Source organism: Sminthopsis crassicaudata, chromosome 6 (genome assembly GCF_048593235.1).
Source record: "Sminthopsis crassicaudata isolate SCR6 chromosome 6, ASM4859323v1, whole genome shotgun sequence".
Lineage (NCBI taxonomy): Eukaryota > Metazoa > Chordata > Mammalia > Dasyuromorphia > Dasyuridae > Sminthopsis > Sminthopsis crassicaudata.
This window is the reverse complement of record NC_133622.1, coordinates 68,598,035-68,612,083: the sequence shown is the minus strand read 5'-3', so window position 1 is coordinate 68,612,083 and position 14,049 is coordinate 68,598,035.

Sequence of the window (14,049 nt, the reverse complement as noted above, 5' to 3'; positions counted from 1 at the left end):
AGCATATTTTGTCTTGACTCTTGCTTGACTAGCATTGGAGATATATATATCTGTGACCATAAATTTGAAGATTTCATAAGGAATTCACTCACCTGGCCCCTGATTATCACACCCTATCACTACTGGAATTGGACTCCAACAATCATTTGAACCATCTTCAAGGTTGACCTGTTTATCATTTAAATTTACTTTTATTTAGCTAGTAGCATAATGATTTTTAGCTTGGATCTTTAAGAAAAAAATTCTGTAAAAAGCCCCCTAGAATTTATTTCATTTAAACTAAAGAGATCTTCAGTAAAGAGAGACCATTTTCTTTTGCAAACCCACCTTAGTACTATCTTAGTTATATTTATATCTGTGATTATAATTTCTGCTATGTTAAAGTATAAGTGATTGATATATACATATATAAATAGATATGTGTGATTACATACACAAATACATATACATTTGTGTGTCTATAAATGCATGCACACATACACACACACACACACACACACACACACACACATGCACACATACACACCTTTAGGTGGTGTACTTGTAGTGGAATCAGGAAGACCTGAGTTCAAATATTTACTTTAGATTGTTAATAGGCAAATCACTTAACTGATGCTTGCCTCAGTTATTCAACTATAAAATTTATTTTATTTGAAAAAACAAAGAAAAAAAGAAACACAAAAAAGGAATACAAAACAAAATAAAACAAAAGAGAACAATGTTATGTGCCTAGCAGAATATCAGAGAAGATTCAAAATATATAACAAATTACCAGATCAAGAAAATATTTATATTAGTAGAAGAAATTATATTCATGAATGTCCATTTTTTCTTTACTTCCTTGTAGATTTTTTTCTCTGTTGCACACCTTATTTACCTTATTCTTTTTTCTCCCTTTCATCCCTCCCTTCACTCCCACACAGGTTATAGTTAAGAAAAGATATATTTACATTTACATATGTAGATACACACACACACACACACACACACACACACACACACACAATTTTCTGTCTTTCCTTTCGCTTCTTACTCTTTAATTAAATTCTGCTCTATAACTTATCTTGCTATTACTTAACCTCCCTCACCCAAGGATCCCTTCCTTGTTTTCTTTCCTCATCCTTTGCTTCCCCATCTGCCCATCCCTCCCCCCCTTATTTCTTTCTAGATTTTCAAAGTTGTTATACCTTTCATAGTATATATATAATGTTGCCTATTGAACTTATTCCTGAGGTGAGTCAGTTTTCAGAAGTATAAGCCTTCCTCTCCCTTATAATGGCTGGGTGTCTATTCTTTCTTTGTACCTCATTTGTATAATATAATTACTATTTTTTACCTTAACTCTGCCAGTCTTTCTTTTGAGCTACCCTATTGTTGATGTGAATCTTAAACATATAGTATGCATTTCCTATGTAAAAAAAAAAATTTTTAAACAATTTGTCCATGTTTAAAGAGTTTGTCCATGTTGAGTTCTTTAAAATTGATCATTGATATTGGCTCTTTGATGTTTAATTTTCTGTTGAGCTTAGGTTTGGTTGATAGAAAGTCATGAAAATCTGCAAGTTTGTTGAATGTCCATTTTTCTCACTCAAAATTATAAGTAATTTTGCTGTACATGATGTTTTTGGCTGTAGGCTCAGTTCTTTTGATTGTTGGTTGATATGATTCCAGGATCTATGGTCTTTTTTTATGGCTGCTGATGTCTTGCACAATTCTAATTGTTGCTCCAGCATATTTGTATTTTTTTTTTCTTGGAACACAACTATTCTTGACTCTAAGCTTCTTATTCTAATCACTTCACCATGCTTGAATAGATCTATCACAGGTGCCCATCGTCTTCAAAAGACAAACACAGAAAAATAAATACCAATTAATTTGGAGGCTTGAGGTGAGCCCTACCATCTGGGCTAATCACAAAATTCCTTCTGTAGAAAGTAAGATTTAAATTATGCCTTAAAGCAAACCAGAGTTTCTAAGATGTAAAGGTGAAATGGGATAATATTCAGGCATAAAAGACATTTCACTCTACCCACTATTGAAATATGAGGAAAGCTGAGATTTTTAACATTATGTGAAGTTAATCAGAACAAGCATAGCACTGTAATAGTCTGAAACAAAATAACAAGAATATATATCATGCACACTTACACACACATGCATACACACACACACACATACACACATGCTTGTTCCAGGAAAACATGAAAATTTTCACTAGAAATCAAATTGAAAGTGTTCATTGGTTCAATAATCAATAATGTAAAAACAAAGTCATGTAAAAGAGCTGATTTCAAATTTTCTCTCTGATGATTTACTGGCTGTGTGAACCAGTTAAGCTCTGATAACCCCTCTGAACCTCAGATTTCTCATCTCTAAAATGGGAGTAATATTATCTACAATTCCCATCTTGTGTGATTGTTAGGAAAATGCTTTATAAAGCTAAATGTTCTCTATGATTATTCTTGATATTATTGATAAATATACCCAATATCATTAGAGAAGATGCTATGTGCAAAATCACCAGGCAGTCAAAGATAAAAGATTTACACAGACTTGTACAAGGAATTGGGATAAAATTAAGAACAGACAGAAGTTCTTTAACCTCTAGGTCCAATATATTATTGTTATCATTAATACAATGGAAGATGCCTGTGTCTACTAATGGGATCAAAAGTAGCTTCACCAAAGAATTGGACAAGCCAGTCAACAGTGATTACAGCAACAAATCTTTTAATTTGTTATATTTAAGGCAAAGTCTAAAAGAAGAGATCACATAGCTGGACTGTCTAGGGATTGAGTGTTTCCAATCAGAGCAGTCCTTTGATTTGTCCTTCACATAGGTCAGAACTAATATCTAAAAATAGAAGGGCTAGGAAATGTCCCTGACACCTTCAGGTGATGGTTTTTAAAAAGAAGAAATCCACGATGTTGTAGCACTCTTGGGGCCAGCATTTCATAAGTTTTGATGGAGAGATGGGGATCCTACTCAGGAAGTGTAACAGGTTTCTCCTCTTTGAGATCACAGGCAAGGGAACTGCTAATCAGCTAGGAAACAGTAAGGTTTTAGCCTTGAATGTTTCAAGTATAGTGTTTCTAGATATGTGGGTAGGAGTGCATGAGAAAAAAAGCAGAATAGAAGGGAGTGTAGGAGGATGGGATAAGCACAGAGAAAGCCAGTCTGTTGACTAAGAAAGATTAGACCAAAAAAACCAAAATAACAAAGAAACAAAACACTATATTGTAACAGAAAGTTACAAGTTGTTTGCTTTTTGTATTTTGTATTTGTGTGTGTGTGTGTGTGTTTTTTCTCCCCAGACTGTAACAGAAGATAGTCTAACACTTTAGGTAAATGTCCTGAGGAAGATCTAGAGAAGATGAGAGACAAAAGTTGAATAGGATGAATATGTATGGATGAGTTGTGGTCAACACTGATGGAGGGAACAGTCACATTGATGATGCATTAAAACACATATTAATAAAAAGATTATTAATAGCACTAATAAATAAGAATTATCAGCACTAATAAATGAGCTGTCCACAGATAAGCCATATTACTATTATTTCATGGAGATCACTTAAACAAGTAAAGATTAATTTTGAGAAGGTACTGTGGCATAGGGTAAATAACCAGGGCAAAGGCCCTGGGTTAAAATCTGGTTCTGTGTGTATGGGAATGCCTGCCATCTAGGGGAGAGGGTGGAGGGAAGAAGGGGAAAATTTGGAACAGAAGGGAGTACAAGGGATAATGTTGTAAAAATTTACCTATGCATATATAATGTCAAAAAATGTTATAATTATAAAATTAATTTTAAAAAATAAAAAATAAAATAAAATAAAATCTGGTTCTGTGAAACTATAGTAAGTCACCTGAACTTTGTAAATGCCAATTTCTTCATTTGTAAAATGAAAGGGTTGACAGAGAGGACTTCTGTTATTATTTTGTAGTCATGTTCTATTCTTCATGACCTCATTTGGAATTTTCTTGGCAAAGATACTGGACTGGTTCACTATTTCTTTCTCCAGTTCATTTTAGCGATGAGAAAACTGAGGCAGACAGGGTTAAGTGACTTGTCCAGATTCACACAGCTAGTAAGTGTCTGAAGCTAGATTTGAACTCAGAAAGATGAATCTTCCTGATTTCAGGCCCAATCACTTTATCCATTGCACCACCAAGTCTCAATATGCAAATTCCATTTATGCAAGTGAGTCAAAAGGGCCCCAAAAGAGGGTTCGTACTTAAGTAACTTCATAAGAGGTCTTCTTTGTATATTGAAAGCTTAGGAAAACAGTTTTTTGGTTTTTTTTCTTAATGATTCAACCTAAGTTATTCAAGTTAAGTCTGATTTACCAAAGGGAAAGTTTTGGAATAATAAGGACTACATTCTATCCCAGCTCTTGGATGTACTTGTTGGCAATCATACCCTAATTCAAGGACATGTGATTTGAATCCTACAATAAACTTTTTACAGCATTCTAATGGAGCTTCTCTTTAATGTTTTCATCTATTTTAGAAGACCCTAATACAGGTATGGAATGAATGAATGAATGAATGAGTGATATTATTAATATTAAACAGATTTAATAGAAAACTACTCCAGTATCTTTGTCAAGAAACCCTCAAATGGAGTCACTGAGAATCAGGCACAAACTGAACAACAAAATCTTAAATAGATTAATGAGGAAAGATAAATCGTACATGCAAACTTAGAGAATTCTCTGTTAGACCTTATAGCCTTTGATGAATCATCTTTCAGCTGAGCCTGGCTCCTCTATCCTGCTACTAACACAAGGTCTCCTCAATTCAATTTCTTATCCTTTTCAAAAACTTCTCCCTTGATACCATCAGTTGGAGAATGGCTGAACAAGTTGTGATAGCAGAATATTATTGTTCTATAAGAAATGATGAGCAGGCTGATTTCAGAAAAACTTGGAAAGACTTATATGAACTAATGCTGAGTGAAGTGAGCACAATCAGGAGAACATTGTACACAGTAACAGCAACATTGTGCAATGATTAACTTTGTAGATTTAGTTCTTTGCGACACAATGATTCAAAACAATTCCAAAAGACTCCTAATGGAAATGTAATCCACATCCAGAGAAAGAACTATGAAGTTTGAATGCAAATCGAAGCATACTATTTTTACTTTTTTTGTTTTTTTTTCTTTCTTATAGTTTTTCACTTTTGTTCTGATTCTTCTTTTACAACAGGACTAATGTAGAAATATGTTTAATATGATTGTACATGTATAACCTGTATCAGATCGTTTGCCATCTTGGGGAGGAAGTTGGTGTTGAGAGGGAAAGTGAAAAAATTCGGAGTTCAAAATTTCATAAAAGTGAATGTTGAAAATATTAACCTTTTTTTCTGGAGTTCTGGAGTTGTTTGGAGATAAGCAGGTTACATCTACGAGTTAATTCCTCCTAAGTAGGTGGACATGTATACATGGAAGCACAGTTAGAACAGAGTTCAGGATACTGATAGACAGCAGGGGTTATAAAGACAAAAATCACAGGTCAGGAGTGAGATAGGGGGAGTTGCACAGTGGTAGTTATCAGGTCATCCTTGGGCTGGATTGTTTTCAGAACTGGGAGTTGACAGGAATCAGGGTAAATTAGTTATCTCTGGCCTAACAGGGGAAATTCTGAGTTTAGTATGCCAGTAAACCAAGGAACTTCCAGGCTTAAAGAATGATTAGTTTTATCTCTAGCTTTGTTGGTTCTGATTCCCAGGTCAATCCTAGCCTTTTCTGGATAGAAAGTAATCTCCAGCAAATCAAGGTGATTAGTAAAGTCCCATAAAGACTAAAAAAACAAAATAAAATCCAAAACTTTTCCCTCTCAAGACCTCCCACCAGATACCTGGTTATACCTGCAATAAAGCAAGCACATCCTGGGGTCCATGAAATGGTGACTTTCTTTGCTTGTTTCTTCCCCATGCCTTCTAGTCTCCTCTGAGTATTGGATAGGGTCTCTTCACCAAGGAATGGCTATCTGCACTTTGGCTTCATAATCAAGCAACAAAGAGGCAATACAATACACTAACCGCAGAAAAGAGGGAAGGAGGATGAGGATATATTAAGTCTTGCAACAAACTTCTTACAGCCATGTAATAGAGCTCCATTTTCATGATCAATGGCATCACCTAAATTAGGCGGCCTTCCTTCAGGTTCTATCTCTCACACAGATGTGAACTGAGTGAATGTGCTCTTTTAAACCATTCTGATTTCTGAAGATTATCTGTATTAATCCATCACTGTTTTAACAAGTGGGTGGTGGGACACCATGCTTTTGAAGAAAAAATCTTTCTTCTTGAACATGTCTTGATACTTTTTGTATTAACCAAAAGGGTCCTGACTTGTCTTGCCACTGGAACCTGACAATTCTGGAGAGAGTGAGGGCTGATGACTTTGCACAACTCTTGCATCATTTAAATCCAATTCAAGTGCAAGTCAAAATATCACCCTCCAGACGTCATTGGTCCTTCTTCAGCAAAGAAGGATGAATAGCAATCTCTGAATAATAGTAGCTACCCTTAGGGGAATGCAAAAGACCAGTTCCAGTTGGGCAATGCATCTATATTTTCCTCCTCTCCCTCTCTTTTTTTCCATGTGGGGATTCCCATCCTTACATATCCAAAGGAATTCATATATTTTGATCCCATATACTTCTCAAGACACCTAGGAATATGGGGAACTAGATTTTTTTTTCTTTCCTAATTATTACCAGATTTAAAGCCCATTGGGATTCAAATAGAGATGTTTGACTATGAGTTTAAACCCAAATCACTCAGATTCTCACAGATTGACCAATAATGGGCCCAAGTGCAAGACTTACCTGGTTTGAGATGGCTCAGAGTGAAAGCAAATAAGCAGTTATTTCTATTTTGGTGCTAGACTTAACTCTGATTTATTTTGGCTTCTTTATGTTAGAACTAATGTAAATAGCAATCTTATTTTTAGTCAGAAATCCTTAGGGTTTTTCCCTCCCAGATCGATTCTCTTCTTTTTGATTTGACTGAGTAAAGTAAATTAATGACCTAATGAGTCTTGCCTCAGACAAACTGAGACCTGGGAAAGACCTCAATCTTAGCTTTAAAAAGGTCAACGTCTCCCCCTCCATTCCAGATTATAGCCAGCTATCCAGACGTATGTATCTTGTCACTAGGACTCGGGAGGAGAGGGAGAGGCTGATAACTTTGCACAGTTCTGCACATCCAATTCACTTGCAAATCAAAACATCTTTCTGATGTGCATATCTCCTAGGAAGGATGTAGCAATAACCCTAAGGCTACTTGGGCTTTACCTTAAGGCCACCTGGCCTAGAGAGTGTCTTAGTTTCGCAAACAAACTGTTTGTCTGTGACAACAGAGTCAGAGACAATAATGAGATGCATCCCAGACCATATCTCAACTCCGCCTCTAACCCATAAAATTAGCATATCAATGACACGAAGCACCTGGTCTCTAACTTTCTCCTATAAATTTGCTGTAAATTTTCCCAAAAATGTTCCTGGTTTTTTGCTAACTTCTCTTGGAACTTAGCCTGCTTTAGTTGGCATTACAAATTACAATAAAATTTACCCCTTGGCTTGGAGATGGGTTCAAGCCTGCAAATCCTTTTTAGACACCTTGAGACACTGGTCTGGATTGCCAACCTTTTTGGGATCCCCCTAGAACTCCAGCGTTTTGTGGATTCAGTTTGACTGGAACATTTAATTAGAATTTAGGAAATCTCATAAACTAAAATTGTCAATTTTAAAATAACTTTTTAAAGTAGTGGTTATGTTAAAATTAGAACTTGACTGCAAATTATATGAGATTCCTATTCATTTTTGTGATAGATTCTATTCTATCTGAATTTTATGAATTGTCTTGTTTTCTCCCGAAATCAAAAAGGAAACTTATTTAAGGGAAGAGGGAAGCTAGAACCGTCTCTGAGAACTTCCAAAGCTGCAACAGCAACAGACAGAATAAACTGAACAACTAAAAGGAGGCAGAAAGTTTATTTCATCAATCTTGCTAACCCTGTTCTACAATGTTTTGTAAATATAATTTAGAGAATTAATTATTTCCATCTTTGCTAGAAAATAAAGAGGAGATTACAGCTAAGATTATTTGACTATTACTTATGAAAAGTTTAAGATTGTCAATTATTTGTATATATTAATTATTTGGAGTTATTGTCATTATGTTAAAACTTAAATTTGATAATTACACTGTGTGGAACAAGAGGGATAAGGCTTATCAGTTGGACTTAAGTATGAGGGTATGCAACATCTTTTCCCCCCTTTGCAGAATAGGGGGAAGTATCAAACAGCACAGCTCATGGAAGCTGATAGTGGGAGTGGGCAGGTAGGAGCAGCAAGCTCAGCCCCTTCTCTCAGGTTTCTGTCAATTCCCCTTATTTTGTAAGCTTGCCAGTTTTCTTTAAACCATCAGTGTAAGCAAGTCATCAGCCCTGAGAAATGAACTTGTTTGGGATGTATAGTTCCCAAACAAGGAATGTGTTTACTAAAAATCTGTACCAGGATGACTTTAAACTCAAGAAGAAGAAAAGAAAAACATGTAAAAGATGTTAAATAAAATCTCCTATGGTGTGAGTGTTGGTAAACTTTTATTGCTTATTGCAATTTCATGAGAGTAAAAATAATATATCTAACCCTAAATTGTGATTAGTAGAATTTAAATTGTTACCCTATTTATTGGACCTGTTATTCCACTGATTACTGAAACAAAAAGTGTAATTTAATGAGATATTCATTTTATTCAAGCTTGTTACTAGTGTGGAAATAACATGTTTGTACAATGTATCCTGTGATATAGACATGTTTGTTCTGAATGCCTTATTTGATATGTATCTTCTAGAATTGAGTACTTAGTCCCAAGTCTTTTACCCAGGAGTAGAAAACCTCCATTTGCAAGGGTGTTCTTACTTATGTTTCCATGTCAACTATTATTCAACCTTTTAGTGAGCTGTCTCTTCTAGGCTCCAAGCCATGAACTTATTCAATCTGAATACCATTGGCTACCTAATTCTGAGACTTTGCATCCCTTGGATGCTGCTGCCACCATCATCAAGTCATGTGGCTCCCCTTTTCAGTCTGGACTCTGCCAGGCAGGGCCAGCTCCTACACCCCTTATCAATCTGAAGCAGCTCCACAAGATGAGACCTTCATCTCTTTGCCCCAAATGTGTTTGGGTTCCACTTGCTTGAGGGGGGAACGATAGAGTGTAGCTTCTAGGGAAGATATAGCAATAACCCTAAGGCCACCTAGCTTTAGGAGTGCTTTAGTTTCATAAACATTGCTGGCTATCAGATAACAATCTGTTGGTCTGTGATACCAAAGTTTCTGAGACAATGAGATGCATACCAGACCACTCCTCAACTCTCTCTCTAAGCCATAAAATTAATACATCAGTGAAATGAAGGAACTGGTCTCTTAAAAAAAAAAAAAGGAGAGACTTATAAATTTATCTTCTTCTTCCTGGTTCTTTGGTAATTTCTTTTGGAATCTAGCCTGCTTTAAATGGCATTATAATTATAATAAACTTTGCCACTTAACTTGGAAATGGGTCTGAGTCTGCAAAGTCTTTTGCTACTTTGGTCTGAAACTCAAGGAATCCCCCTTGAATCCTAATAATTGTGCTGATGTCCTTGGTCCTCTTCACAAAGGAAGAAAGAACAATAATTAAGCAGAATACAAATAAGCCCAATATCTACAGTTTGACCTGACTTAATAGTATTCTTATTATGCTTTAAGGTTTGCAAAGCATTTTACAGAACATTACACATCAACCATAGGAAGAAGGAGCTATTATTATCCTCATTTACAGATGAGGAAAATGAGACAGAGGCTAATGTCTTGTTCAGAATAAATATAAATGTGTAAGGATTCTGACTGCAGGTGTAGCATTGTAGCCCCTATGGCATCTGTCTAAATTGATAACAATAACATGTATTCAGGATTGCTCTGAGAAGAGTATTTTGTAAACCTTAAAATGCTCTATAAATGTCACTTATTGGCTCTGTTGAGGTTGGGAAAGGATCCCAAAAGGTTGGGATCACAGACCAGTGTCCTGAGGTGTCTCAAAAGAATTTGCAGACTTGAACCCATCTCCAAGTCAAGGGGCAAAGTTTATTTTTTTTCTTTTTTTAATTAGTTTTATAACTATAACTTTTTTTGACAGTACATACGCATGGGTAATTTTTTGCACTCATTTCTATTCCAAATTTTCCCCTCCTTCCCTCCACCCCCTCCCCTAGATGGCAGGCAGTCCCATACTTGTTAAATGTGTTATAGTGTATCCTAGACACAATATTTGTGTGTAGAACAGAATTTTTTGTTGCACAGGAAGAATTGGATTCAGAAGGTAAAAATAACCCAGGAAGAAAAACAAAAATGCAAACAGTTTACACTCATTTCCCAGTGTTCCTTCTTTGGGTGTAGTTATTTCTGTCCATCATTGATCAACTGGAACTGAATTAGATCTTCTCTTTGTTGAAGATATCCACTTCCATAAGGGGAAAAGTTTATTATAATTGTAATGCCAGTTAAAGTGCTAAATTCCAAAAGAATTTAGCAAAGCACCAGAAGCAAGAAGACACATTTATCCAGTTCTTCAGGTCATTGAAATATTAATTTTATGGCTGAGGAGGGTGCTCAGGAATTTGGTTATAACTAATCAGCAGACCTAGGACAGTCCTAAAGCCAGAAGTCTTTAGAATCATTGACAAGATTGTCAGAAAAATTGTATTCCAAGGTTAAAGAGTTTCAGGATCACTAATATATCTTCCCTAAAGTCTAAAGGAAGAAATATTAGTATATTCCTAGGCCAGAGGACTTTTACAATCATTGACAGACAGGTTGCCAGAACAATAGGTTGGGTGGGGAAAATCTTGGGATCACAGATTCCAAAGCCAGAAGATTTAGAATCACTGACAGATTGTTAGAACAGAAGCACTCTAAGGTCAGGGGAACCTTAAATTATTGCTTTCTCTCCTAAAAGCTATAGTCTATCAGGTATATGTTGTTGTGCCACAGTTCCCTTTTAAGGTCCTGACCCAGTTTCCCTAATTGTCCTATTCAGTTACTCTGCCTCAGGTTATAACCATTCCCCTTTAATGTTAGGGTAAAGGTCTTATATCTTAGACCTTAGACTATAATCATTCCCTCTTAATGGTTGATAGGATAAAGGTCTTTATCCATTTTAGACATCATTAGAATATGAGGAGCCTCTCCAGTACCTCCCTCCATTATGTCATTGTTCTTGTCATCCTATAAAAGAATCTTGTATCTGATATTCCCTGCTGGATTCTCAGAGATGATAGTCTATTTCAGCCCTGGGACCAAACCATAGATCCATTTGGTCCCAGTAATCTCTCCCTTTTAATCAATTATTAAATACCCTCTAATTTTTATCTTGCTCAGTTTCTCTGGCATTACAATGTATAGAAAGATTTTTTTTTTAAACTAAATTTTTTGTAACTAAGTTCTTTATTATGTCTCCTTTAAATTGGGCTTAGAAACTGGTTTCTCATTCACCTCTTCCCATTTATCTATTGCTTTCATAATCTTCCTCCCACCTTAACTCTGCCTTTCACTCCACATCTGTCTTTGACTACCTAATCCATCCCTAAAATGTTCATAGTGAAACAGAGACCTTATCCCATACACCTCTGTTTGGGGGTGGGGACTGAGAAGGGGAATCTTCACTTCCTCACTTTTCTGCTCTTTCTGTGAATACTCAAATGGATCAGTTCCTTAAATCAATCTGAACCCCAATTTCTTAATCTGTAACATGGGAATAATAGCCTATATCCCCCAGAGAGATGACATGCTTAGAGTTTATAGTATGAAATATACACAAAGCAATTTAGCTGAAAGAACTGGACAGATCAGGAAACTCATTTGATAAGATTATTATTATTATTTTTTAAAACTGGCTAGTCAATTCAATTAAAATTTTAAACTGGTCTCACAGTAAACAAAGGCTAATAAGGCCCCAAGGAAACCTAACTGGTCAGGTGAAGTATTTTCATTACTATGCTTTTTTTAAATGCAAATTTCTGAGGGAAGAACAATTCATAAAATCTTAGTGTTAAAATGGACCTTAAAAATAATGCAACCCTGAGTACCTAATCTTCCAATGAGGAAGCTATTGGTGAAATGATCTGTCACAGGTCCTACAGGTTGGAGGTTAAGTAATAGGTTTTGAAAAAAACTTGAAGTCAGGCTTCCTTATTTATTCATTCATCTTTCTGTCTGTCTATCTATCTACATATATACATACACACACATCTTCTCATTAAAAATCTTTCAGCTGCCTCACTACTTCCTCACACTAAAACCACATGGTACCTAACAGGTTAGTGGAAATTTGTGCTTTGGATCAGTTTTCCTCTGAGAGAGGAGGGATGAGCAGCTGAAGATTCTGTCACAAGGGAGTGAATGGACCAAAAAGAAAAGCCACCAAAAAGGGAAATAGAAAACTATAAAAACAAATTTTGTTTATTTTAATATTCTGACTGTGTGGTTGACCCTTACATTATTTGCAAAATGGGCTTAGGAAGGAGAAAAGATGTGACAGATTCTCCTTCACACTGCATCATGCTAGTTAGATATACAGTGAATCTATTGTGGATGGCAAAGGCTTAGATCACTATGTTGAGGGATGAGACACCCAACAGCATTTGGGGGTTCCCAGGCCAGTGTTACACGTTTTGTAAAATAATTTGCAGTCCCAGTCTCCAAATTAAGATTGGCAAAAAAAAAGGGGAGTTTATTATGACACTGAGGGTTCTCAGTGGGCTGGGATCCTCATTAGGAAAGTAGCAGAGCATTGAGAGACAGGTCAATTTTATTTAGTCTTCTGTAACCTGGAGTTAAGGATCGATCTACGGATGAACTGAGTAGTGGATGGTGGTGGTCTACAGAATAATCTCCAGGTACCTTAAGAGTAGTGATTATTTTAGGTGTTTCCTGTGGCTGGAAGCTAGAGAGTAATCTCCAGGTGAGTTAAGGGTAGGAGGGTGGGGGGCCAGAGGCAGAAGATCAGGGGACTAAAGAGTCCTATTAGATCATTTATAAAAAATGATCTGCAAAGCAAAGCAGTGGGAGGCTTCTCATCATTTTTATTCTTCAAAAAACTGTGGCTAGACTGTGCTTTAAACAAAAATTTAATTCAATTAAATTAGTATTTATTAAATGTCTACAGATGAGGTCCTGGGCAAACTAACTAGGTGGGATTAGCAGAGGTTTTTTAGATTTCACCTGACTGCCAAAGGCTCAGTCAATCGCAAAGTTTCTAATTATATGTCAGGCAATTAAGTTTCTATTATATGTCAGTCATTGCTCAGATGAGAGAGAAGGGGGGGGGGGTGGAGATGACAAAAGACAGTCTTTAACCTCAAGGAGTTTATCATCTAATAGCAGATACAACATGCAAACAAATAGTTTAAAAGTATATATAGGATAAATAGAAAATAATTAAGAAAGCCAAGACACTAGAATTAAGAGGTTAGGGAAGGCTTCCTGTAAAAGGTGGAATTGTAGCTGGGACATAAAAGAAGCCAGGAAGGTCAGGGATGTCAGAAGTCAGAGATGAGGAGGAAGAGATTTCAGGCATGAAGGACAGCTAGAGAAGATGCTCAGAGCCCAGGAATGGAGGAGGCTGTCACTGGGTGAAAAAATACAGGGTATGGAGCTGACTCCTTTATATCTTAGTAGACGAAGATTAGAAGACTGGAAAGATTGAAAGAAACTAGTTTATGAAGAGCCTTGGATGCTAAACAGACCATTTTATATTTGATCTTGAAGGCAATAGATAGCTCTTTCCAATTTGGCTACAGCCAACTTTTCCCCGATTTATTACATGTTATTCTTTAAGTACTCCACAGTCTCACTAGATTGGTTTATTTCCTGGTACAAGAGAGTCTATGTCTTTTCTTTAGATCTTTATCCTTTAAGGTTCAACTCAAATGCTACCATGTTTTTCCTCCCTTCTTCCTAATGTAGTTAGTGACAATGCAGAGAGTTGTGGAAAACCCC